Source organism: Macaca mulatta, chromosome 1, assembly GCF_049350105.2.
Source record: "Macaca mulatta isolate MMU2019108-1 chromosome 1, T2T-MMU8v2.0, whole genome shotgun sequence".
In the NCBI taxonomy this organism is placed as follows: Eukaryota; Metazoa; Chordata; class Mammalia; order Primates; family Cercopithecidae; genus Macaca; species Macaca mulatta.
In genome coordinates this window covers 97,066,394-97,093,745 of record NC_133406.1, presented here as the reverse complement: position 1 = coordinate 97,093,745, position 27,352 = coordinate 97,066,394, and positions in this window count along the sequence as shown.

The window sequence follows — 27,352 nt, the reverse complement described above, 5'->3', positions numbered from 1 at the left end:
AGAAACTTCTTTGTGTTCTGTGAAATCATCTCACAAAGTTACAGCTTTCCCCTCAAGAAGCCTTTCGCTAAGACAGTACTTGTGGAATAGGCAAAGTGATATTTGGAAGCCCATAGAGGGCTATGGTGAAAAAGGAAATATCCTGAGATGAAATCTGGAAAGAAGCTTTCTGAGAAACTGCTTAGTGTTCTGTTAATTCATCTCACAGAGTTACATCTGTATTTCGTGGATCTCTTTGCTAGCCTTATTTCTGTGGAATCTGAGAACAGATATTTCGTATTCCTTTGAAGACTTTAGGGCCAAAGGAAATATCCTCCGATAACAAAGAGAAAGAAGCTTTCTGAGAAACTTCTTTGTGTTCTGTGAAATCATCTCACAGAGTTACAGCTTTCCCCTCAAGAAGCCTTTCGCTAAGACAGTTCTTGTGGAATTGGCAAAGTGATATTTGGAAGCCCATAGAGGGCTATGGTGAAAAAGGAAATATCCTCAGATGAAATCTGGAAAGAAGCTTTCTGAGAAACTGCTTAGTGTTCTGTGAATTCATCTCACAGAGTTACATCTGTATTTCGTGGATCTCTTTGCTAGCCTTATTTCTGTGGAATTTGAGAACAGATATTTCGGATCCCTTTGAAGACTGTAGGGCCAAAGGAAATATCCTCCGATAACAAAGAGAAAGAAGCTTTCTGAGAAACTTCTTCGTGTTCTGTGAAATCATCTCACAGAGTTACAGCTTTCCCCTCAAGAAGCCTTTCGCTAAGACAGTTCTTGTGGAATTGGCAAAGTGATATTTGGAAGCCCATAGAGGGCTATGGTGAAAAAGGAAATATCCTCACATGAAATCTGGAAAGAAGCTTTCTGAGAAACTGCTTAGTGTTCTGTGAATTCATCTCACAGAGTTACATCTGTATTTCGTGGATCTCTTTGCTAGCCTTATTTCTGTGAAATCTGAGAACAGATATTTCGGATCCCTTTGAAGACTATAGGTCCAAAGGAAATATCCTCCGATAACAAAGAGAAAGAAGCTTTCTGAGAAACTTCTTTGTGTTCTGTGAAATCATCTCACAGAGTTATAGCTTTCCCCTCAAGAAGCCTTTCGCTAAGACAGTTCTTGTGGAATTGGCAAAGTGATATTTGGAAGCCCATAGAGGGCTATGGTGAAAAAGGAAATATCCTCAGATGAAATCTGATAAGAAGCTTTCTGAGAAACTGCTTAGAGTTCTGTGAATTCATCTCACAGAGTTACATGTGTATTTCGTGGATCTCTTTGCTAGCCTTATTTCTGTGGAATCTGAGAACAGATATTTCGGATCTCTTTGAAGACTATAGGGCCAAAGGAAATATCCTCCGATAACAAAGAGAAAGAAGCTTTCTGAGAAACTTCTTTGTGTTCTGTGAAATCATCTCACAGAGTTACAGCTTTCCCCTCAAGAAGCCTTTCGCTAAGACAGTTCTTGTGGAATTGGTAAAGTGATATTTGGAAGCCCATAGAGGGCTATGGGGAAAAAGGAAATATCCTCAGATGAAATCTGGAAAGAAGCTTTCTGAGAAACTGCTTAGTGTTCTGTGAATTCATCTCACAGTGTTACATCTGTATTTCGTGGATCTCTTTGCTAGCCTTATTTCTGTGGAATCTGAGAACAGATATTTCGGATCCCTTTGAAGACTATAGGGCCAAAGGAAATATCCTCCGATAACAAAGAGAAAGAAGCTTTCTGAGAAACTTCTTTGTGTTCTGTGAAATCATCTCACAGAGTTACAGCTTTCCCCTCAAGAAGCCTTTCGCTAAGACAGTTCTTGTGGAATTGGCAAAGTGATATTTGGAAGCCCATAGAGGGCTATGGTGAAAAAGGAAATATCCTCAGATGAAATCTGGAAAGAAGCTTTCTGAGAAACTGCTTAGTGTTCTGTGAATTCATCTCACAGAGTTACATCTGTATTTCGTGGATCTCTTTGCTAGCCTTATTTCTGTGGAATCTGAGAACAGATATTTCGGATCCCTTTGAAGAATATAGGGCCAAAGGAAATATCCTCCGATAACAAAGAGAAAGAAGCTTTCTGAGAAACTTCTTTGTGTTCTGTGAAATCATCTCACAGAGTTACAGCTTTCCCCTCAAGAAGCCTTTCGCTAAGACAGTTCTTGTTGAATTGGCAAAGTGATATTTGGAAGCCCATAGAGGGCTATGGTGAAAAAGGAAATATCCTCAGATGAAATCTGGAAAGAAGCTTTCTGAGAAACTGCTTAGTGTTCTGTGAATTCATCTCACAGAGTTACATCTGTATTTCGTGGATCTCTTTGCTAGCCTTATTTCTGTGGAATCTGAGAACAGATATTTCGGATCCCTTTGAAGACTATAGTTCCAAAGGAAATATCCTCCGATAACAAAGAGAAAGAAGCTTTCTGAGAAACTTCTTTGTGTTCTGTGAAATCATCTCACAGAGTTACAGCTTTCCCCTCAAGAAGCCTTTCGCTAAGACAGTTCTTGTGGAATTGGCAAAGTGATATTTGGAAGCCCATAGAGGGCTATGGTGAAAAAGGAAATATCCTCAGATGAAATCTGGAAAGAAGCTTTCTGAGAAACTGCTTAGTGTTCTGTGAATTCATCTCACAGAGTTACATCTGTATTTCGTGGATCTCTTTGCTAGCCTTATTTCTGTGGAATCTGAGAACAGATATTTCGGATCCCTTTGAAGACTATAGGGCCAAAGGAAATATCCTCCGATAACAAAGAGAAAGAAGCTTTCTGAGAAACTTCTTTGTGTTCTGTGAAATCATCTCACAGAGTTACAGCTTTCTCCTCAAGAAGCCTTTCGCTAAGACAGTTCTTGTGGAATTGGCAAAGTGATATTTGGAAGCCCATAGAGGGCTTTGGTGAAAAAGGAAATATCCTCAGATGAAATCTGGAAAGAAGCTTTCTGAGAAACTGCTTAGTGTTCTGTGAATTCATCTCACAGAGTTACATCTGTATTTCGTGGATCTCTTTGCTAGCCTTATTTCTGTGGAATCTGAGAACAGATATTTCGGTTCCCTTTAATGACTATAGGGCCAAAGGAAATATCCTCTGATAACAAAGAGAAAGAAGCTTTCTGAGAAACTTCTTTGTGTTCTGTGAAATCATCTCACAGAGTTACAGCTTTCCCCTCAGGAAGCCTTTCGCTAAGACAGTTCTTGTGAAATTGGCAAAGTGATATTTGGAAGCCCATAGAGGGCTATGGTGAAAAAGGAAATATCCTCAGATGAAATCTGGAAAGAAGCTTTCTGATAAACTGCTTAGTGTTCTGTGAATTCATCTCACAGAGTTACATCTGTGTTTCGTGGATCTCTTTGCTAGCCTTATTTCTGTGGAATTTGAGAACAGATATTTCGGATCCCTTTGAAGACTGTAGGGCCAAAGGAAATATCCTCCGATAACAAAGAGAAAGAAGCTTTCTGAGAAACTTCTTTGTGTTCTGTGAAATCATCTCACAGAGTTACAGCTTTCCCCTCAAGAAGCCTTTCGCTAAGACAGTTCTTGTGGAATTGGCAAAGTGATATTTGGAAGCCCATAGAGGGCTATGGTGAAAAAGGAAATATCCTCAGATGAAATCTGGAAAGAAGCTTTCTGAGAAACTGCTTAGTGTTCTGTGAATTCATCTCACAGAGTTACATCTGTATTTCGTGGATCTCTTTGCTAGCCTTATTTCTGTGGAATCTGAGAACAGATATTTCGGATCCCTTTGAAGACTATAGGGCCAAAGGAAATATCCTCCGATAACAAAGAGAAAGAAGCTTTCTGAGAAACTTCTTTGTGTTCTTTGAAATCATCTCGCAGAGTTACAGCTTTCCCCTCAAGAAGCCTTTCGCTAAGACAGTTCTTGTGGAATTGGCAAAGTGATATTTGGAAGCCCATAGAGGGCTATGGTGAAAAAGGAAATATCCTCAGATGAAATCTGGAAAGAAGCTTTCTGAGAAACTGCTTAGTGTTCTGTGAATTCATCTCACAGAGTTACATCTGTATTTCGTGGATCTCTTTGCTAGCCTTATTTCTGTGGAATCTGAGAACAGATATTTCGGATCCCTTTGAAGACTATAGGGCCAAAGGAAATATCCTCTGATAACAAAGAGAAAGAAGCTTTCTGAGAAACTTCTTTGTGTTCTGTGAAATCATCTCACAGAGTTACAGCTTTCCCCTCAAGAAGCCTTTCGCTAAGACAGTTCTTGTGGAATTGGCAAAGTGATATTTGGAAGCCCATAGAGGGCTATGGTGAAAAAGGAAATATCCTCAGATGAAATCTGGAAAGAAGCTTTCTGATAAACTGCTTAGTGTTCTGTGAATTCATCTCACAGAGTTACATCTGTGTTTCGTGGATCTCTTTGCTAGCCTTATTTCTGTGGAATGTGAGAACAGATATTTCGGATCCCTTTGAAGACTGTAGGGCCAAAGGAAATATCCTCCGATAACAAAGAGAAAGAAGCTTTCTGAGAAACTTCTTTGTGTTCTGTGAAATCATCTCACAGAGTTACAGCTTTCCCCTCAAGAAGCCTTTCGCTAAGACAGTTCTTGTGGAATTGGCAAAGTGATATTTGGAAGCCCATAGAGGGCTATGGTGAAAAAGGAAATATCCTCACATGAAATCTGGAAAGAAGCTTTCTGAGAAACTGCTTAGTGTTCTGTGAATTCATCTCACAGAGTTACATCTGTATTTCGTGGATCTCTTTGCTAGCCTTATTTCTGTGAAATCTGAGAACAGATATTTCGGATCCCTTTGAAGACTATAGGGCCAAAGGAAATATCCTCCGATAACAAAGAGAAAGAAGCTTTCTGAGAAACTTCTTTGTGTTCTGTGAAATCATCTCACAGAGTTACAGCTTTCCCCTCAAGAAGCCTTTCGCTAAGACAGTTCTTGTGGAATTGGCAAAGTGATATTTGGAAGCCCATAGAGGGCTATGGTGAAAAAGGAAATATCCTCAGATGAAATCTGATAAGAAGCTTTCTGAGAAACTGCTTAGAGTTCTGTTAATTCATCTCAAAGAGTTACATGTGTATTTCGTGGATCTCTTTGCTAGCCTTATTTCTGTGGAATCTGAGAACAGATATTTCGGATCTCTTTGAAGACTATAGGGCCAAAGGAAATATCCTCCGATAACAAAGAGAAAGAAGCTTTCTGAGAAACTTCTTTGTGTTCTGTGAAATCATCTCACAGAGTTACAGCTTTCCCCTCAAGAAGCCTTTCGCTAAGACAGTTCTTGTGGAATTGGTAAAGTGATATTTGGAAGCCCATAGAGGGCTATGGGGAAAAAGGAAATATCCTCAGATGAAATCTGGAAAGAAGCTTTCTGAGAAACTGCTTAGTGTTCTGTGAAGTCATCTCACAGTGTTACATCTGTATTTCGTGGATCTCTTTGCTAGCCTTATTTCTGTGGAATTTGAGAACAGATATTTCGGATCCCTTTGAAGACTATAGGGCCAAAGGAAATATCCTCCGATAACAAAGAGAAAGAAGCTTTCTGAGAAACTTCTTTGTGTTCTGTGAAATCATCTCACAGAGTTACAGCTTTCCCCTCAAGAAGCCTTTCGCTAAGACAGTTCTTGTGGAATTGGCAAAGTGATATTTGGAAGCCCATAGAGGGCTATGGTGAAAAAGGAAATATCCTCAGATGAAATCTGGAAAGAAGCTTTCTGAGAAACTGCTTAGTGTTCTGTGAATTCATCTCACAGAGTTACATCTGTATTTCGTGGATCTCTTTGCTAGCCTTATTTCTGTGGAATTTGAGAACAGATATTTCGGATCCCTTTGAAGTCTATAGGGCCAAAGGAAATATCCCCCGATAACAAAGAGAAAGAAGCTTTCTGAGAAACTTCTTTGTGTTCTGTGAAATCATCTCACAGAGTTACAGCTTTCCCCTCAAGAAGCCTTTCGCTAAGACAGTTCTTGTGGAATTGGCAAAGTGATATTTGGAAGCCCATAGACGGCTATGGTGAAAAAGGAAATATCCTCAGATGAAATCTGGAAAGAAGCTTTCTGAGAAACTGCTTAGTGTTCTGTGAATTCATCTCACAGAGTTACATCTGTATTTCGTGGATCTCTTTGCTAGCCTTATTTCTGTGGAATCTGAGAACAGATATTTCGGATCCCTTTGAAGACTATAGGGCCAAAGGAAATATCCTCCGATAACAAAGAGAAAGAAGCTTTCTGAGAAACTTCTTTGTGTTCTGTGAAATCATCTCACAGAGTTACAGCTTTCTCCTCAAGAAGCCTTTCGCTAAGACAGTTCTTGTGGAATTGGCAAAGTAATATTTGGAAGCCCATAGAGGGCTATGGTGAAAGAGGAAATATCCTCAGATGAAATCTGGAAAGAAGCTTTCTGAGAAACTGCTTAGTGTTCTGTGAATTCATCTCACAGAGTTACATCTGTATTTTGTGGATCTCTTTGCCAGCCTTATTTCTGTGGAATCTGAGAACAGATATTTCGGTTCCCTTTGATGACTATAGGGGCAAAGGAAATATCCTCTGATAACAAAGAGAAAGAAGCTTTCTGAGAAACTTCTTTGTGTTCTGTGAAATCATCTCACAGAGTTACAGCTTTCCCCTCAAGAAGCCTTTCGCTAAGACAGTTCTTGTGGAATTGGCAAAGTGATATTTGGAAGCCCATAGAGGGCTACGGTGAAAAAGGAAATATCCTCAGATGAAATCTGGAAAGAAGCTTTCTGAGAAACTGCTTAGTGTTCTGTGAATTCATCTCACAGAGTTACATCTGTGTTTCGTGGATCTCTTTGCTAGCCTTTTTTCTGTGGAATTTGAGAACAGATATTTCGGATCACTTTGAAGACTGTAGGGCCAAAGGAAATATCCTCCGATAACAAAGAGAAAGAAGCTTTCTGAGAAACTTCTTTGTGTTCTGTGAAATCATCTCACAGAGTTACAGCTTTTCCCTCAAGAAGCCTTTCGCTAAGACAGTTCTTGTGGAATTGGCAAAGTGATATTTGGAAGCCCATAGAGGGCTATGGTGAAAAAGGAAATATCCTCAGATGAAATCTGGAAAGAAGCTTTCTGAGAAACTGCTTAGTGTTCTGTGAATTCATCTCACAGAGTTACATCTGTATTTCGTGGATCTCTTTGCTAGCCTTATTTCTGTGAAATCTGAGAACAGATATTTCGGATCCCTTTGAAGACTATAGGGCCAAAGGAAATATCCTCCGATAACAAAGAGAAAGAAGCTTTCTGAGAAACTTCTTTGTGTTCTGTGAAATCATCTCGCAGAGTTACAGCTTTCCCCTCTGAAGCCTTTCGCTAAGACAGTTCTTGTGGAATTGGCAAAGTGATATTTGGAAGCCCATAGAGGGCTACGGTGAAAAAGGAAATATCCTCAGATGAAATCTGGAAAGAAGCTTTCTGAGAAACTGCTTAGTGTTCTGTTAATTCATCTCACAGAGTTACATCTGTATTTCGTGGATCTCTTTGCTAGCCTTATTTCTGTGGAATCTGAGAACAGATATTTCGGATCCCTTTGAAGACTATAGGGCCAAAGGAACTATCCTCCGATAACAAAGAGAATGAAGCTTTCTGAGAAACTTCTTTGTGTTCTGTGAAATCATCTCACAGAGTTTCAGCTTTCCCCTCAAGAAGCCTTTCGCTAAGACAGTTCTTGTGGAATTGGCAAAGTGATATTTGGAAGCCGATGGAGGGCTATGGTGAAAAAGGAAATATCCTCAGATGAAATCTGGAAAGAAGCTTTCTGAGAAACTGCTTAGTGTTCTGTTAATTCATCTCACAGAGTTACATCTGTATTTCGTGGATCTCTTTGCTAGCCTTATTTCTGTGGAATCTGAGAACAGATATTTCGGATCCCTTTGAAGACTATAGGGCCAAAGGAAATATCCTCCGATAACAAAGAGAAAGAAGCTTTCTGAGAAACTTCTTTGTGTTCTGTGAAATCATCTCACAGAGTTACAGCTTTCCCCTCAAGAAGCCTTTCGCTAAGACAGTTCTTGTGGAATTGGCAAAGTGATATTTGGAAGCCCTTAGAGGGCTATGGTGAAAAAGGAAATATCCTCAGATGACATCTGGAAAGAAGCTTTCTGAGAAACTGCTTAGTGTTCTGTGAATTCATCTCACAGAGTTTCATCTCTATTTCGTGGATCTCTTTGCTAGCCTTATTTCTGTGGAATCTGAGAACAGATATTTCGGATCCCTTTGAAGACTATAGGGCCAAAGGAAATATCCTCCGATAACAAAGAGAAAGAAGCTTTCTGAGAAACTTCTTTGTGTTCTGTGAAATCATCTCACAGAGTTACAGCTTTCCCCTCAAGAAGCCTGTCGCTAAGACAGTTCTTGTGGAATTGGCAAAGTGATATTTGGAAACCCATAGAGGGCTACGGTGAAAAAGGAAATATCCTCAGATAAAACCTGATAAGAAGCTTTCTGAGAAACTGCTTAGAGTTCTGTTAATTCATCACACAGAGTTACATCTGTATTTCGTTTATGTCTTTGCTAGCCTTATTTCTGTGGAATCTGAGAACAGATATTTCAGATCCCTTTGAAGACTATAGGGCCAAAGGAAATATCCTCCGATAACAAAGAGAAAGAAGCTTTCTGAGAAACTTCTTTGTGTTCTGTGAAATCATCTCACAGAGTTACAGCTTTCCCCTCAAGAAGCCTTTCGCTAAGAGAGTTCTTGTGGAATTGGCAAAGTGATATTTGGAAGCCCATAGAGGGCTATGGTGAAAAAGGAAGTATCCTCAGATGAAATCTGATAAGAAGCTTTCTGAGAAACTGCTTAGAGTTCTGTTAATTCATCTCACAGAGTTACATGTGTATTTCGTGGATCTCTTTGCTAGCCTTATTTCTGTGGAATCTGAGAACAGATATTTCGGATCCCTTTGAAGACTATAGGGCCAAAGGAAATATCCGCCGATAACAAAGAGAAAGAAGCTTTCTGAGAAACTTCTTTGTGTTCTGTGAAATCATCTCACAGAGTTACAGCTTTCCCCTGAAGAAGCCTTTCGCTAAGACAGTTCTTGTGGAATTGGCAAAGTGATATTTGGAAGCCCATAGAGGGCTATGGTGAAAAAGGAAATATCCTCACATGAAATCTGGAAAGAAGCTTTCTGAGAAACTGCTTAGTGTTCTGTTAATTCATCTCACAGAGTTACATCTGTATTTCGTGGATCTCTTTGCTAGCCTTATTTCTGTGAAATCTGAGAACAGATATTTCGGATCCCTTTGAATACTATAGGGCCAAAGGAAATACCCTCCGATAACAAAGAGAAAGAAGCTTTCTGAGAAACTTCTTTGTGTTCTGTGAAATCATCTCACAGAGTTACAGCTTTCCCCTCTGAAGCCTTTCGCTAAGACAGTTCTTGTGGAATTGGCAAAGTGATATTTGGAAGCCCATAGAGGGCTACGGTGAAAAAGGAAATATCCTCAGATGAAATCTGGAAAGAAGCTTTCTGAGAAACTGCTTAGTGTTCTGTTAATTCATCTCACAGAGTTACATCTGTATTTCGTGGATCTCTTTGCTAGCCTTATTTCTGTGGAATCTGAGAACAGATATTTCGGATCCCTTTGAGGACTATAGGGCCAAAGGAAATATCCTCCGATAACAAAGAGAAAGAAGCTTTCTGAGAAACTTCTTTGTGTTCTGTGAAATCATCTCACAGAGTTTCAGCTTTCCCCTCAAGAAGCCTTTCGCTAAGACAGTTCTTGTGGAATTGGCAAAGTGATATTTGGAAGCCCGTAGAGGGCTATGGTGAAAAAGGAAATATCCTCAGATGAAATCTGGAAAGAAGCTTTCTGAGAAACTGCTCTGTGATGTGTGACTTCCACTCACAGAGTTACATCTGTATTTCATGGATCTCTTTGCTAGACTTATTTCTCTGGAACCTGAGAACAGATATTTCGGATCCCTTTGAAGACAATAGGGCCAAAGGAAATATCCTCCGATAACAAAGAGAAAGAAGCTTTCTGAGAAACTTCTTTGTGTTCTGTGAAATCATCTCACAGAGTTACAGCTTTCCCCTCAAGAAGCCTTTCGCTAAGAGAGTTCTTGTGGAATTGGCAAAGTGATATTTGGAAGCCCATAGAGGGCTATGGTGAAAAAGGAAATATCCTCAGATGAAATCTGATAAGAAGCTTTCTGAGAAACTGCTTAGAGTTCTGTTAATTCATCTCACAGAGTTACCTGTGTATTTCGTGGATCTCTTTGCTAGACTTATTTCTGTGGAATCTGAGAACAGATATTTCGGATCCCTTTGAAGACTATAGGGCCAAAGGAAATATCCTCCGATAACAAAGAGAAAGAAGCTTTCTGAGAAACTTCTTTGTGTTCTGTGAAATCATCTCACAGAGTTACAGCTTTCCCCTCAAGAAGCCTTTCGCTAAGACAGTTCTTGTGGAATTGGCAAAGTGATATTTGGAAGCCCATAGAGGGCTATGGTGAAAAAGGAAATATCCTCAGATGAAATCTGGAAAGAAGCTTTCTGAGAAACTGCTTAGTGTTCTGTGAATTCATCTCACAGAGTTACATCTGTATTTCGTGGATCTCTTTGCTAGCCTTATTTCTGTGGAATCTGAGAACAGATATTTCGGATCCCTTTGAAGACTATAGGGCCAAAGGAAATATCCTCCGATAACAAAGAGAAAGAAGCTTTCTGAGAAACTTCTTTGTGTTCTGTGAAATCATCTCACAGAGTTACAGCTTTCCCCTCAAGAAGCCTTTCGCTAAGACAGTTCTTGTGGAATTGGCAAAGTGATATTTGGAAGACCCTAGAGGGCTATGGTGAAAAAGGAAATATCCTCAGATGAAATCTGGAAAGAAGCTTTCTGATAAACTGCTTAGTGTTCTGTGAATTCATCTCACAGAGTTACATCTGTATTTCGTGGATCTCTTTGCTAGCCTTATTTCTGTGGAATTTGAGAACAGATATTTCGGATCCCTTTGAAGAGTATAGGGCCAAAGGAAATATCCTCCGATAACAAAGAGAAAGAAGCTTTCTGAGAAACTTCTTTGTGTTCTGTGAAATCATCTCACAGAGTTACAGCTTTCCCCTCAAGAAGCCTTTCGCTAAGAGAGTTCTTGTGGAATTGGCAAAGTGATATTTGGAAGCCCATAGAGGGATATGGTGAAAAAGGAAATATCCTGAGATGAAATCTGGAAAGAAGCTTTCTGAGAAACTGCTTAGTGTTCTGTGAATTCATCTCACAGAGTTACATCTGTATTTCGTGGATCTCCTTGCTAGCCTTATTTCTGTGGAATCTGAGAACAGATATTTCGGATCCCTTTGAAGAGTATAGGGCCAAAGGAAATATCCTCCGATAACAAAGAGAAAGAAGCTTTCTGAGAAACTTCTTTGTGTTCTGTGAAATCATCTCACAGAGTTACAGCTTTCCCCTCAAGAAGCCTTTCGCTAAGACAGTTCTTGTGGAATTGGCAAAGTGATATTTGGAAGCCCATAGAGGGCTATGGTGAAAAAGGAAATATCCTCAGATGAAATCTGGAAAGAAGCTTTCTGAGAAACTGCTTAGTGTTCTGTGAATTCATCTCACAGAGTTACATCTGTATTTCGTGGATCTCTTTGCTAGCCTTATTTCTGTGGAATTTGAGAACAGATATTTCGGATCCCTTTGAAGAGTATAGGGCCAAAGGAAATATCCTCCGATAACAAAGAGAAAGAAGCTTTCTGAGAAACTTCTTTGTGTTCTGTGAAATCATCTCACAGGGTTACAGCTTTCCCCTCAAGAAGCCTTTCGCTAAGACAGTTCTTGTGGAATTGGCAAAGTGATATTTGGAAGCCCATAGAGGGTAATGGTGAAAAAGGAAATATCCTGAGATGAAATCTGGAAAGAAGCTTTCTGAGAAACTGCTTAGTGTTCTGTGAATTCATCTCACAGAGTTACATCTGTATTTCGTGGATCTCCTTGCTAGCCTTATTTCTGTGGAATCTGAGAACAGGTATTTCGGATCCCTTTGAAGACTATAGGGCCAAAATAAATATCCTCCGATAACAAAGAGAAAGAAGCTTTCTGAGAAACTTCTTTGTGTTCTGTGAAATCATCTCACAGAGTTACAGCTTTCCCCTCAAGAAGCCTTTCGCTAAGACAGTTCTTGTGGAATTGGCAAAGTGATATTTGGAAGCCCATAGAGGGCTATGGTGAAAAAGGAAATATCCTCAGATGAAATCTGGAAAGAAGCTTTCTGAGAAACTGCTTAGTGTTCTGTTAATTCATCTCACAGAGTTACATCTGTATTTCGTGGATCTCTTTGCCAGCCTTATTTCTGTGGAATCTGAGAACAGATATTTCGGATCCCTTTGAAGACTATAGGGCCAAAGGAAATATCCTCCGATAACAAAGAGAAAGAAGCTTTCTGAGAAACTGCTTAGTGTTCTGTTAATTCATCTCACACAGTTACATCTGTATTTCGTGGATCTCTTTGCTAGCCTTATTTCTGTGGAATCTGAGAACAGATATTTCGGATTCCTTTGAAGACTTTAGGGCCAAAGGAAATATCCTCCGATAACAAAGAGAAAGAAGCTTTCTGAGAAACTTCTTTGTGTTCTGTGAAATCATCTCACAGAGTTACAGCTTTCCCCTCAAGAAGCCTTTCGCTAAGACAGTTCTTGAGAATTGGAAAAGTGATATTTGGAAGCCCATAGAGGGCTATGGTGAAAAAGGTAATATCCTCAGATGAAACCTGATAAGAAGCTTTCTGAGAAACTGCTTAGTGTTCTGTTAATTCATCTCACAGAGTTACATCTGTATTTCGTGGATCTCTTTGCTAGCCTTATTTCTGTGGAATCTGAGAACAGATATTTCGGATCCCTTTGAAGACTATAGGGCCAAAGGAAATATCCTCCGAGAACAAAGAGAAAGAAGCTTTCTGAGAAACTTCTTTGTGTTCTGTGAAATCATCTCACAGAGATTCAGCTTTCCCCTCAAGAAGCCTTTCGCTAAGACAGTTCTTGTGGAATTGGCAAAGTGATATTTGGAAGCCCATAGAGGGCTATGGTGAAAAAGGAAATATCCTCAGATGAAATCTGGAAAGAAGCTTTCTGCGAAACTGCTCTGTGATGTGTGACTTCCACTCACAGAGTTACATCTGTATTTCATGGATCTCTTTGCTAGCCTTATTTCTGTGGAATCTGAGAACAGATATTTCGTATCCCTTTGAAGACTATAGGGCCAAAGGAAATATCCTCCGATAACAAAGAGAAAGAAGCTTTCTGAGAAACTTCTTTGTGTTCAGTGAAATCATTTCACAGAGTTACAGCTTTCCCCTCAAGAAGCCTTTCGCTAAGACAGTACTTGTGGAATCGGCAAAGTGATATTTGGAAGCCCATAGAGGGCTATGGTGAAAAAGGAAATATCCTCAGAAGAAATCTGGAAAGAAGCTTTCTGAGAAACTGCTTAGTGTTCTGTTAATTCATCTCACAGAGTTACATCTGTATTTCGTGGATCTCTTTGCTAGCCTTATTTCTGTGGAATCTGAGAACAGATATTTCGGATCCCTTTGAAGACTATAGGGCCAAAGGAAATATCCTCCGATAACAAAGAGAAAGAAGCTTTCTGAGAAACTTCTTTGTGTTCTGTGAAATCATCTCACAGAGTTTCAGCTTTCCCCTCAAGAAGCCTTTCGCTAAGACAGTTCTTTTGGAATTGGCAAAGTGATATTTGGAAGCCCATAGAGGTCTATGGTGAAAAAGGAAATATCCTCAGATGAAATCTGGAAAGAAGCTTTCTGAGAAACTGCTTAGTGTTCTGTTAATTCATCTCACAGAGTTACATCTGTATTTCGTGGATCTCTTTGCTAGCCTTATTTCTGTGGAATCTGAGAACAGATATTTCGGATCCCTTTGAAGACTATAGGGCCAAAGGAAATATCCTCCGATAACAAAGAGAAAGAAGCTTTCTGAGAAACTTCTTTGTGTTCTGTGAAATCATCTCACAGAGTTACAGCTTTCCCCTCAAGAAGCCTTTCGCTAAGACAGTTCTTGTGGAATTGGCAAAGTGATATTTGGAAGTGATATGTGGTGAAAAAGGAAATATCCTCAGAAGAAATCTGGAAAGAAGCTTTCTGCGAAACTGCTCTGTGATGTGTGACTTCCACTCACAGAGTTACATCTGTATTTCATGGATCTCGTTGCTAGCCTTATTTCTGTGGAATCTGAGAACAGATATTTCGGATCCCTTTGAAGACTATAGGGCCAAAGGAAATATCCTCCGATAACAAAAAGAAAGAATCTTTCTGAGAAACTTCTTTGTGTTCTGTGAAATCATCTCACAGAGTTACAGCTTTCCCCTCAAGAAGCCTTTCGCTAAGACAGTACTTGTGGAATAGGCAAAGTGATATTTGGAAGCCCATAGAGGGCTATGGTGAAAAAGGAAATATCCTGAGATGAAATCTGGATAGAAGCTTTTGAGAAACTGCTTAGTGTTCTGTTAATTCATCTCACAGAGTTACATCTGTATTTCGTGGATCTCTTTGCTAGCCTTATTTCTGTGGAATCTGAGAACAGATATTTCGGATCCCTTTGAAGACTATAGGGCCAAAGGAAATATCCTCCGATAACAAAGAGAAAGAAGCTTTTTGAGAAACTTCTTTGTGTTCTGTGAAATCATCTCACAGAGTTACAGCTTTCCCCTCAAGAAGCCTTTCGCTAAGACAGTTCTTGTGGAATTGGCAAAGTGATATTTGGAAGCCCATAGAGGGCTATGGTGAAAAAGGAAATATCCTCAGATGAAATCTGATAAGAAGCTTTCTGAGAAACTGCTTAGAGTTCTGTTAATTCATCTCACAGAGTTACATGTGTATTTCGTGGATCTCTTTGCTAGACTTATTTCTGTGGAATCTGAGAACAGATATTTCGGATCCCTTTGAAGACTATAGGGCCAAAGGAAATATCCTCCGATAACAAAGAGAAAGAAGCTTTCTGAGAAACTTCTTTGTGTTCTGTGAAATCATCTCACAGAGTTACAGCTTTCCCCTCAAGAAGCCTTTCGCTAAGACAGTTCTTGTGGAATTGGCAAAGTGATATTTGGAAGCCCATAGAGGGCTATGGTGAAAAAGGAAATATCCTCAGATGAAATCTGGAAAGAAGCTTTCTGAGAAACTGCTTAGTGTTCTGTGAATTCATCTCACAGAGTTACATCTGTATTTCGTGGATCTCTTTGCTAGCCTTATTTCTGTGGAATTTGAGAACAGATATTTCGGATCCCTTTGAAGAGTATAGGGCCAAAGGAAATATCCTCCGATAACAAAGAGAAAGAAGCTTTCTGAGAAACTTCTTTGTGTTCTGTGAAATCATCTCACAGAGTTACAGCTTTCCCCTCAAGAAGCCTTTCGCTAAGAGAGTTCTTGTGGAATTGGCAAAGTGATATTTGGAAGCCCATAGAGGGATATGGTGAAAAAGGAAATATCCTGAGATGAAATCTGGAAAGAAGCTTTCTGAGAAACTGCTTAGTGTTCTGTGAATTCATCTCACAGAGTTACATCTGTATTTCGTGGATCTCCTTGCTAGCCTTATTTCTGTGGAATCTGAGAACAGGTATTTCGGATCCCTTTGAAGACTATAGGGCCAAAATAAATATCCTCCGATAACAAAGAGAAAGAAGCTTTCTGAGAAACTTCTTTGTGTTCTGTGAAATCATCTCACAGAGTTACAGCTTTCCCCTCAAGAAGCCTTTCGCTAAGACAGTTCTTGTGGAATTGGCAAAGCGATATTTGGAAGCCCATAGAGAACTATGGTGAAAATGGAAATATCCTCAGATGAAATCTGGAAAGAAGCTTTCTGAGAAACTGCTTAGTGTTCTGTGAATTCATCTCACAGAGTTACATCTGTATTTCGTGGATCTCTTTGCTAGCCTTATTTCTGTGGAATTTGAGAACAGATATTTCGGATCCCTTTGAAGAGTATAGGGCCAAAGGAAATATCCTCCGATAACAAAGAGAAAGAAGCTTTCTGAGAAACTTCTTTGTGTTCTGTGAAATCATCTCACAGGGTTACAGCTTTCCCCTCAAGAAGCCTTTCGCTAAGACAGTTCTTGTGGAATTGGCAAAGTGATATTTGGAAGCCCATAGAGGGTAATGGTGAAAAAGGAAATATCCTGAAATGAAATCTGGAAAGAAGCTTTCTGAGAAACTGCTTAGTGTTCTGTGAATTCATCTCACAGAGTTACATCTGTATTTCGTGGATCTCCTTGCTAGCCTTATTTCTGTGGAATCTGAGAACAGGTATTTCGGATCCCTTTGAAGACTATAGGGCCAAAATAAATATCCTCCGATAACAAAGAGAAAGAAGCTTTCTGAGAAACTTCTTTGTGTTCTGTGAAATCATCTCACAGAGTTACAGCTTTCCCCTCAAGAAGCCTTTCGCTAAGACAGTTCTTGTGGAATTGGCAAAGTGATATTTGGAAGCCCATAGAGGGCTATGGTGAAAAAGGAAATATCCTCAGATGAAATCTGGAAAGAAGCTTTCTGAGAAACTGCTTAGTGTTCTGTTAATTCATCTCACAGAGTTACATCTGTATTTCGTGGATCTCTTTGCCAGCCTTATTTCTGTGGAATCTGAGAACAGATATTTCGGATCCCTTTGAAGACTATAGGGCCAAAGGAAATATCCTCCGATAACAAAGAGAAAGAAGCTTTCTGAGAAACTTCTTTGTGTTCTGTGAAATCATCTCACAGAGTTTCAGCTTTCCCCACAAGAAGCCTTTCGCTAAGACAGTTCTTGTGGAATTGGCAAAGTGATATTTGGAAGCCCATAGAGGACTATGGTGAAAAAGGAAATATCCTCAGATGAAATCTGGAAAGAAGCTTTCTGAGAAACTGCTTAGTGTTCTGTTAATTCATCTCACAGAGTTACATCTGTATTTCGTGGATCTCTTTGCTAGCCTTTTTTCTGTGGAATCTGAGAACAGATATTTCGGATCCCTTTGAAGACTATAGGGCCAAAGGAAATATCCTCCGATAACAAAGAGAAAGAAGCTTTCTGAGAAACTTCTTTGTCTTCTGTGAAATCATCTCACAGAGTTACAGCTTTCCCCTCAAGAAGCCTTTCGCTAAGACAGTTCTTGTGGAATTGGCAATGTGATATTTGGAAGCCCATAGAGGGCTGTGGTGAAAAAGGAAATATCCTCAGAAGAAATCTGGAAAGAAGCTTTCTGAGAAACTGCTCTGTGATGTGTGACTTCCACTCACAGAGTTACATCTGTATTTCATAGATCTCTTTGCTGGCCTTATTTCTGTGGAATCTGAGAACAGATATTTCGGATCCCTTTGAAGACAATAGGGCCAAAGGAAATATCCTCCGATAACAAAAAGAAAGAAGCTTTCTGAGAAACTTCTTTGTGTTCTGTGAAATCATCTCACAAAGTTACAGCTTTCCCCTCAAGAAGCCTTTCGCTAAGACAGTACTTGTGGAATAGGCAAAGTGATATTTGGAAGCCCATAGAGGGCTATGGTGAAAAAGGAAATATCCTGAGATGAAATCTGGAAAGAAGCTTTCTGAGAAACTGCTTAGTGTTCTGTTAATTCATCTCACAGAGTTACATCTGTATTTCGTGGATCTCTTTGCTAGCCTTATTTCTGTGGAATCTGAGAACAGATATTTCGTATTCCTTTGAAGACTTTAGGGCCAAAGGAAATATCCTCCGATAACAAAGAGAAAGAAGCTTTCTGAGAAACTTCTTTGTGTTCTGTGAAATCATCTCACAGAGTTACAGCTTTCCCCTCAAGAAGCCTTTCGCTAAGACAGTTCTTGAGAATTGGAAAAGTGATATTTGGAAGCCCATAGAGGGCTATGGTGAAAAAGGTAATATCCTCAGATGAAACCTGATAAGAAGCCTTCTGAGAAACTGCTTAGAGTTCTGTTAATTCATCACACAGAGTTACATCAGTATTTCGTGGATCTCTTTGCTAGCCTTATTTCTGTGGAATCTGAGAACAGATATTTCGGATACCTTTCAAGACTATAGGGCCAAAGGAAATATCCTCCGATAACAAAGAGAAAGAAGCTTTCTGAGAAACTTCTTTGTGTTCTGTGAAATCATCTCACAGAGTTACAGCTTTCCCCTCAAGAAGCCTTTCGCTAAGACAGTTCTTGTGGAATTGGCAAAGTGATATTTGGAAGCCCATAGAGGGCTATGGTGAAAAAGGAAATATCCTCAGATGAAATCTAGAAAGAAGCTTTCTGAGAAACTGCTTAGTGTTCTGTGAATTCGTCTCAAAGAGTTACATCGGTATTTCGTGAATCTCTTTGCTGGCCTTATTTCTGTGGAATCTGAGAACAGATATTTCGGATCCCTTTGAAGACTATAGGGCCAAAGGAAATATCCTCCGATAACAAAGAGAAAGAAGCTTTCTGAGAAACTTCTTTGTGTTTTGTGAAATCATCTCACAGAGTTACAGCTTTCCCCTCAAGAAGCCTTTCGCTAAGACAGTTCTTGTGGAATTGGCAAAGTGATATTTGGAAGCCCATAGAGGGCTATGGTGAAAAAGGAAATATCCTCAGATGAAATCTGATAAGAAGCTTTCTGAGAAACTGCTTAGTGTTCTGTTAATTCATCTCACAGAGTTACATCTGTATTTCGTGGATCTCTTTGCTAGCCTTATTTCTGTGGAATCTGAGAACAGATATTTCGGATCCCTTTGAAGACTATAGGGCCAAAGGAAATATCCTCTGATAACAAAGAGAAAGAAGCTTTCTGAGAAACTTCTTTGTGTTCTGTGAAATCATCTCACAGAGTTACAGCTTTCCCCTCAAGAAGCCTTTCGCTAAGACAGTTCTTGTGGAAATGGCAAAGTGATATTTGGAAGCCCATAGAGGGCTATGGTGAAAAAGGAAATATCCTCAGATGAAATCTGGAAAGAAGCTTTCTGAGAAACTGCTTAGTGTTCTGTTAATTCATCTCACAGAGTTACATCTGTATTTCGTGGATCTCTTTGCTAGCCTTATTTCTGTGGAATCTGAGAACAGATATTTCGGATCCCTTTGAAGACTATAGGGCCAAAGGAAATATCCTCCGATAACAAAGAGAAAGAAGCTTTCTGAGAAACTTCTTTGTGTTCTGTGAAATCATCTCACAGAGTTTCAGCTTTCCCCTCAAGAAGCCTTTCGCTAAGACAGTTCTTGTGGAATTGGCAAAGTGATATTTGGAATCCCATAGAGGGCTATGGTGAAAAAGGAAATATCCTCAGATGAAATCTGGAAAGAAGCTTTCTGAGAAACTGCTTAGTGTTCTGTGAATTCATCTCACAGAGTTACATCTGTATTCCGTGGATCTCTTTGCTAGTCTTATTTCTATGGAATCTGAGAACAGATATTTCGGATCCCTTTGAAGACTATAGGGCCAAAGGAAATATCCTCCGATAACAAAGAGAAAGAAGCTTTCTGAGAAACTTCTTTGTGTTCTGTGAAATCATCTCACAGAGTTACAGCTTTCCCCTCTGAAGCCTTTCGCTAAGACAGTCCTTGTGGAATTGGCAAAGTGATATTTGGAAGCCCATAGAGGGCTACGGTGAAAAAGGAAATATCCTCAGACGAAATCTGGAAAGAAGCTTTCTGAGAAACTGCTTAGTGTTCTGTGAATTCATCTCACAGAGTTACATCGGTATTTCGTGGATCTCTTTGCTGGCCTTATTTCTGTGGAACCTGAGAACAGATATTTCGGATCCCTTTGAAGACTATAGGGCCAAAGGAAATATCTTCCGATAATAAAGAGAAAGAAGCTTTCTGAGAAACTTCTTTGTGTTCTGTGAAATCATCTCAGAGAGTTTCAGCTTTCCCCTCAAGAAGCCTTTCGCTAAGACAGTTCTTGTGGAATTGGCAAAGTGATATTTGGAAGCCCATAGAGGGCTATGGTGAAAAAGGAAATATCCTCAGATGAAATCTGGAAAGAAGCTTTCTGAGAAACTGCTTAGTGTTCTGTTAATTCATCTCACAGAGTTACATCTGTATTTCGTGGATCTCTTTGCCAGCCTTATTTCTGTGGAATCTGAGAACAGATATTTCGGATCCCTTTGAAGACTATAGGGCCAAAGGAAATATCCTCCGATAACAAAGAGAAAGAAGCTTTCTGAGAAACTGCTTAGTGTTCTGTTAATTCATCTCACACAGTTACATCTGTATTTCGTGGATCTCTTTGCTAGCCTTATTTCTCTGGAATCTGAGAACAGATATTTCGGATTCCTTTGAAGACTTTAGGGCCAAAGGAAATATCCTCCGATAACAAAGAGAAAGAAGCTTTCTGAGACACTTCTTTGTGTTCTGTGAAATCATCTCACAGAGTTACAGCTTTCCCCTCAAGAAGCCTTTCGCTAAGACAGTTCTTGAGAATTGGAAAAGTGATATTTGGAAGCCCATAGAGGGCTATGGTGAAAAAGGTAATATCCTCAGATGAAACCTGATAAGAAGCTTTCTGAGAAACTGCTTAGTGTTCTGTTAATTCATCTCACAGAGTTACATCTGTATTTCGTGGATCTCTTTGCTAGCCTTATTTCTGTGGAATCTGAGAACAGATATTTCGGATCCCTTTGAAGACTATAGGGCCAAAGGAAATATCCTCCGAGAACAAAGAGAAAGAAGCTTTCTGAGAAACTTCTTTGTGTTCTGTGAAATCATCTCACAGAGATTCAGCTTTCCCCTCAAGAAGCCTTTCGCTAAGACAGTTCTTGTGGAATTGGCAAAGTGATATTTGGAAGCCCATAGAGGGCTATGGTGAAAAAGGAAATATCCTCAGATGAAATCTGGAAAGAAGCTTTCTGCGAAACTGCTCTGTGATGTGTGACATCCACTCACAGAGTTACATCTGTATTTCATGGATCTCTTTGCTAGCCTTATTTCTGTGGAATCTGAGAACAGATATTTCGTATCCCTTTGAAGACTATAGGGCCAAAGGAAATATCCTCCGATAACAAAGAGAAAGAAGCTTTCTGAGAAACTTCTTTGTGTTCAGTGAAATCATTTCACAGAGTTACAGCTTTCCCCTCAAGAAGCCTTTCGCTAAGACAGTACTTGTGGAATCGGCAAAGTGATATTTGGAAGCCCATAGAGGGCTATGGTGAAAAAGGAAATATCCTCAGAAGAAATCTGGAAAGAAGCTTTCTGAGAAACTGCTTAGTGTTCTGTTAATTCATCTCACAGAGTTACATCTGTATTTCGTGGATCTCTTTGCTAGCCTTATTTCTGTGGAATCTGAGAACAGATATTTCGTATCCCTTTGAAGACTATAGGGCCAAAGGAAATATCCTCCGATAACAAAGAGAAAGAAGCTTTCTGAGAAACTTCTTTGTGTTCTGTGAAATCATCTCACAGAGTTTCAGCTTTCCCCTCAAGAAGCCTTTCGCTAAGACAGTTCTTTTGGAATTGGCAAAGTGATATTTGGAAGCCCATAGAGGTCTATGGTGAAAAAGGAAATATCCTCAGATGAAATCTGGAAAGAAGCTTTCTGAGAAACTGCTTAGTGTTCTGTTAATTCATCTCACAGAGTTACATCTGTATTTCGTGGATCTCTTTGCTAGCCTTATTTCTGTGGAATCTGAGAACAGATATTTCGGATCCCTTTGAAGACTATAGGGCCAAAGGAAATATCCTCCGATAACAAAGAGAAAGAAGCTTTCTGAGAAACTTCTTTGTGTTCTGTGAAATCATCTCACAGAGTTACAGCTTTCCCCTCAAGAAGCCTTTCGCTAAGACAGTTCTTGTGGAATTGGCAAAGTGATATTTGGAAGTGATATGTGGTGAAAAAGGAAATATCCTCAGAAGAAATCTGGAAAGAAGCTTTCTGCGAAACTGCTCTGTGATGTGTGACTTCCACTCACAGAGTTACATCTGTATTTCATGGATCTCGTTGCTAGCCTTATTTCTGTGGAATCTGAGAACAGATATTTCGGATCCCTTTGAAGACTATAGGGCCAAAGGAAATATCCTCCGATAACAAAAAGAAAGAATCTTTCTGAGAAACTTCTTTGTGTTCTGTGAAATCATCTCACAGAGTTACAGCTTTCCCCTCAAGAAGCCTTTCTCTAAGACAGTACTTGTGGAATAGGCAAAGTGATATTTGGAAGCCCATAGAGGGCTATGGTGAAAAAGGAAATATCCTGAGATGAAATCTGGATAGAAGCTTTTGAGAAACTGCTTAGTGTTCTGTTAATTCATCTCACAGAGTTACATCTGTATTTCGTGGATCTCTTTGCTAGCCTTATTTCTGTGGAATCTGAGAACAGATATTTCGGATCCCTTTGAAGACTATAGGGCCAAAGGAAATATCCTCCGATAACAAAGAGAAAGAAGCTTTTTGAGAAACATCTTTGTGTTCTGTGAAATCATCTCACAGAGTTACAGCTTTCCCCTCAAGAAGCCTTTCGCTAAGACAGTTCTTGTGGAATTGGCAAAGTGATATTTGGAAGCCCATAGAGGGCTATGGTGAAAAAGGAAATATCCTCAGATGAAATCTGATAAGAAGCTTTCTGAGAAACTGCTTAGAGTTCTGTTAATTCATCTCACAGAGTTACATGTGTATTTCGTGGATCTCTTTGCTAGACTTATTTCTGTGGAATCTGAGAACAGATATTTCGGATCCCTTTGAAGACTATAGGGCCAAAGGAAATATCCTCCGATAACAAAGAGAAAGAAGCTTTCTGAGAAACTTCTTTGTGTTCTGTGAAATCATCTCACAGAGTTACAGCTTTCCCCTCAAGAAGCCTTTCGCTAAGACAGTTCTTGTGGAATTGGCAAAGTGATATTTGGAAGCCCATAGAGGGCTATGGTGAAAAAGGAAATATCCTCAGATGAAATCTGGAAAGAAGCTTTCTGAGAAACTGCTTAGTGTTCTGTGAATTCATCTCACAGAGTTACATCTGTATTTCGTGGATCTCTTTGCTAGCCTTATTTCTGTGGAATCTGAGAACAGATATTTCGGATCCCTTTGAAGACTATAGGGCCAAAGGAAATATCCTCCGATAACAAAGAGAAAGAAGCTTTCTGAGAAACTTCTTTGTGTTCTGTGAAATCATGTCACAGAGTTACAGCTTTCCCCTCAAGAAGCCTTTCGCTAAGACAGTTCTTGTGGAATTGGCAAAGTGATATTTGGAAGCCCCTAGAGGGCTATGGTGAAAAAGGAAATATCCTCAGATGAAATCTGGAAAGAAGCTTTCTGATAAACTGCTTAGTGTTCTGTGAATTCATCTCACAGAGTTACATCTGTATTTCGTGGATCTCTTTGCTAGCCTTATTTCTGTGGAATTTGAGAACAGATATTTCGGATCCCTTTGAAGAGTATAGGGCCAAAGGAAATATCCTCCGATAACAAAGAGAAAGAAGCTTTCTGAGAAACTTCTTTGTGTTCTGTGAAATCATCTCACAGAGTTACAGCTTTCCCCTCAAGAAGCCTTTCGCTAAGAGAGTTCTTGTGGAATTGGCAAAGTGATATTTGGAAGCCCATAGAGGGATATGGTGAAAAAGGAAATATCCTGAGATGAAATCTGGAAAGAAGCTTTCTGAGAAACTGCTTAGTGTTCTGTGAATTCATCTCACAGAGTTACATCTGTATTTCGTGGATCTCCTTGCTAGCCTTATTTCTGTGGAATCTGAGAACAGGTATTTCGGATCCCTTTGAAGACTATAGGGCCAAAATAAATATCCTCCGATAACAAAGAGAAAGAAGCTTTCTGAGAAACTTCTTTGTGTTCTGTGAAATCATCTCACAGAGTTACAGCTTTCCCCTCAAGAAGCCTTTCGCTAAGACAGTTCTTGTGGAATTGGCAAAGCGATATTTGGAAGCCCATAGAGAACTATGGTGAAAATGGAAATATCCTCATATGAAATCTGGAAAGAAGCTTTCTGAGAAACTGCTTAGTGTTCTGTGAATTCATCTCACAGAGTTACATCTGTATTTCGTGGATCTCTTTGCTAGCCTTATTTCTGTGGAATTTGAGAACAGATATTTCGGATCCCTTTGAAGAGTATAGGGCCAAAGGAAATATCCTCCGATAACAAAGAGAAAGAAGCTTTCTGAGAAACTTCTTTGTGTTCTGTGAAATCATCTCACAGGGTTACAGCTTTCCCCTCAAGAAGCCTTTCGCTAAGACAGTTCTTGTGGAATTGGCAAAGTGATATTTGGAAGCCCATAGAGGGTAATGGTGAAAAAGGAAATATCCTGAGATGAAATCTGGAAAGAAGCTTTCTGAGAAACTGCTTAGTGTTCTGTGAATTCATCTCACAGAGTTACATCTGTATTTCGTGGATCTCCTTGCTAGCCTTATTTCTGTGGAATCTGAGAACAGGTATTTCGGATCCCTTTGAAGACTATAGGGCCAAAATAAATATCCTCCGATAACAAAGAGAAAGAAGCTTTCTGAGAAACTTCTTTGTGTTCTGTGAAATCATCTCACAGAGTTACAGCTTTCCCCTCAAGAAGCCTTTCGCTAAGACAGTTCTTGTGGAATTGGCAAAGTGATATTTGGAAGCCCATAGAGGGCTATGGTGAAATAGGAAATATCCTCAGGTGAAATCTGGAAAGAAGCTTTCTGAGAAACTGCTTAGTGTTCTGTTAATTCATCTCACAGAGTTAATCTGTATTTCGTGGATCTCTTTGCCAGCCTTATTTCTGTGGAATCTGAGAACAGATATTTCGGATCCCTTTGAAGACTATAGGGCCAAAGGAAATATCCTCCGATAACAAAGAGAAAGAAGCTTTCTGAGAAACTTCTTTGTGTTCTGTGAAATCATCTCACAGAGTTACAGCTTTCCCCTCAAGAAGCCTTTCGCTAAGACAGTTCTTGTGGAATTGGCAAAGTGATATTTGGAAGCCCCTAGAGGGCTATGGTGAAAAAGGAAATATCCTCAGATGAAATCTGGAAAGAATCTTTCTGATAAACTGCTTAGTGTTCTGTGAATTCATCTCACAGAGTTACATCTGTATTTCGTGGATCTCTTTGCTAGCCTTATTTCTGTGGAATTTGAGAACAGATATTTCGGATCCCTTTGAAGAGTATAGGGCCAAAGGAAATATCCTCCGATAACAAAGAGAAAGAAGCTTTCTGAGAAACTTCTTTGTGTTCTGTGAAATCATCTCACAGAGTTACAGCTTTCCCCTCAAGAAGCCTTTCGCTAAGAGAGTTCTTGTGGAATTGGCAAAGTGATATTTGGAAGCCCATAGAGGGATATGGTGAAAAAGGAAATATCCTGAGATGAAATCTGGAAAGAAGCTTTCTGAGAAACTGCTTAGTGTTCTGTGAATTCATCTCACAGAGTTACATCTGTATTTCGTGGATCTCCTTGCTAGCCTTATTTCTGTGGAATCTGAGAACAGGTATTTCGGATCCCTTTGAAGACTATAGGGCCAAAATAAATATCCTCCGATAACAAAGAGAAAGAAGCTTTCTGAGAAACTTCTTTGTGTTCTGTGAAATCATCTCACAGAGTTACAGCTTTCCCCTCAAGAAGCCTTTCGCTAAGACAGTTCTTGTGGAATTGGCAAAGCGATATTTGGAAGCCCATAGAGAACTATGGTGAAAATGGAAATATCCTCAGATGAAATCTGGAAAGAAGCTTTCTGAGAAACTGCTTAGTGTTCTGTGAATTCATCTCACAGAGTTACATCTGTATTTCGTGGATCTCTTTGCTAGCCTTATTTCTGTGGAATTTGAGAAAAGATATTTCGGATCCCTTTGAAGAGTATAGGGCCGAAGGAAATATCCTCCGTTAACAAAGAGAAAGAAGCTTTCTGAGAAACTTCTTTGTGTTCTGTGAAATCATCTCACAGGGTTACAGCTTTCCCCTTAAGAAGCCTTTCGCTAAGACAGTTCTTGTGGAATTGGCAAAGTGATATTTGGAAGCCCATAGAGGGTAACGGTGAAAAAGGAAATATCCTGAGATGAAATCTGGAAAGAAGCTTTCTGAGAAACTGCTTAGTGTTCTGTGAATTCATCTCACAGAGTTACATCTGTATTTCGTGGATCTCCTTGCTAGCCTTATTTCTGTGGAATCTGAGAACAGGTATTTCGGATCCCTTTGAAGACTATAGGGCCAAAATAAATATCCTCCGATAACAAAGAGAAAGAAGCTTTCTGAGAAACTTCTTTGTGTTCTGTGAAATCATCTCACAGAGTTACAGCTTTCCCCTCAAGAAGCCTTTCGCTAAGACAGTTCTTGTGGAATTGGCAAAGTGATATTTGGAAGCCCATAGAGGGCTATGGTGAAATAGGAAATATCCTCAGATGAAATCTGGAAAGAAGCTTTCTGAGAAACTGCTTAGTGTTCTGTTAATTCATCTCAGAGAGTTACATCTGTATTTCGTGGATCTCTTTGCTAGCCTTATTTCTGTGGAATCTGAGAACAGATATTTCGGATCCCTTTGAAGACTATAGGGCCAAAGGAAATATCCTCCGATAACAAAGAGAAAGAAGCTTTCTGAGAAACTTCTTTGTGTTCTGTGAAATCATCTCACAGAGTTTCAGCTTTCCCCACAAGAAGCCTTTCGCTAAGACAGTTCTTGTGGAATTGGAAAAGTGATATTTGGAAGCCCATAGAGGGCTATGGTGAAAAAGGAAATATCCTCAGAAGAAATCTGGAAAGAAGCTTTCTGAGAAACTGCTTAGTGTTCTGTTAATTCATCTCACAGAGTTACATCTGTATTTCGTGGATCTCTTTGCTAGCCTTTTTTCTGTGGAATCTGAGAAGAGATATTTTGGATCCCTTTGAAGACTATAGGGCCAAAGGAAATATCCTCTGATAACAAAGAGAAAGAAGCTTTCTGAGAAACTTCTTTGTGTTCTGTGAAATCATCTCACAGAGTTACAGCTTTCCCCTCAAGAAGCCTTTCGCTAACACAGTTCTTGTGGAATTGGCAATGTGATATTTGGAAGCCCATAGAGGGCTGTGGTGAAAAAGGAAATATCCTCAGAAGAAATCTGGAAAGAAGCTTTCTGAGAAACTGCTCTGTGATGTGTGACTTCCACTCACAGAGTTACATCTGTATTTCATGGATCTCTTTGCTGGCCTTATTTCTGTGGAATCTGAGAACAGATATTTCGGATCCCTTTGAAGACAATAGGGCCAAAGGAAATATCCTCCGATAACAAAAAGAAAGAAGCTTTCTGAGAAACTTCTTTGTGTTCTGTGAAATCATCTCACAAAGTTACAGCTTTCCCCTCAAGAAGCCTTTCGCTAAGACAGTACTTGTGGAATGGGCAAAGTGATATTTGGAAGCCCATAGAGGGCTATGGTGAAAAAGGAAATATCCTGAGATGAAATCTGGAAAGAAGCTTTCTGAGAAACTGCTTAGTGTTCTGTTAATTCATCTCACAGAGTTACATCTGTATTTCGTGGATCTCTTTGCTAGCCTTATTTCTGTGGAATCTGAGAACAGATATTTCGTA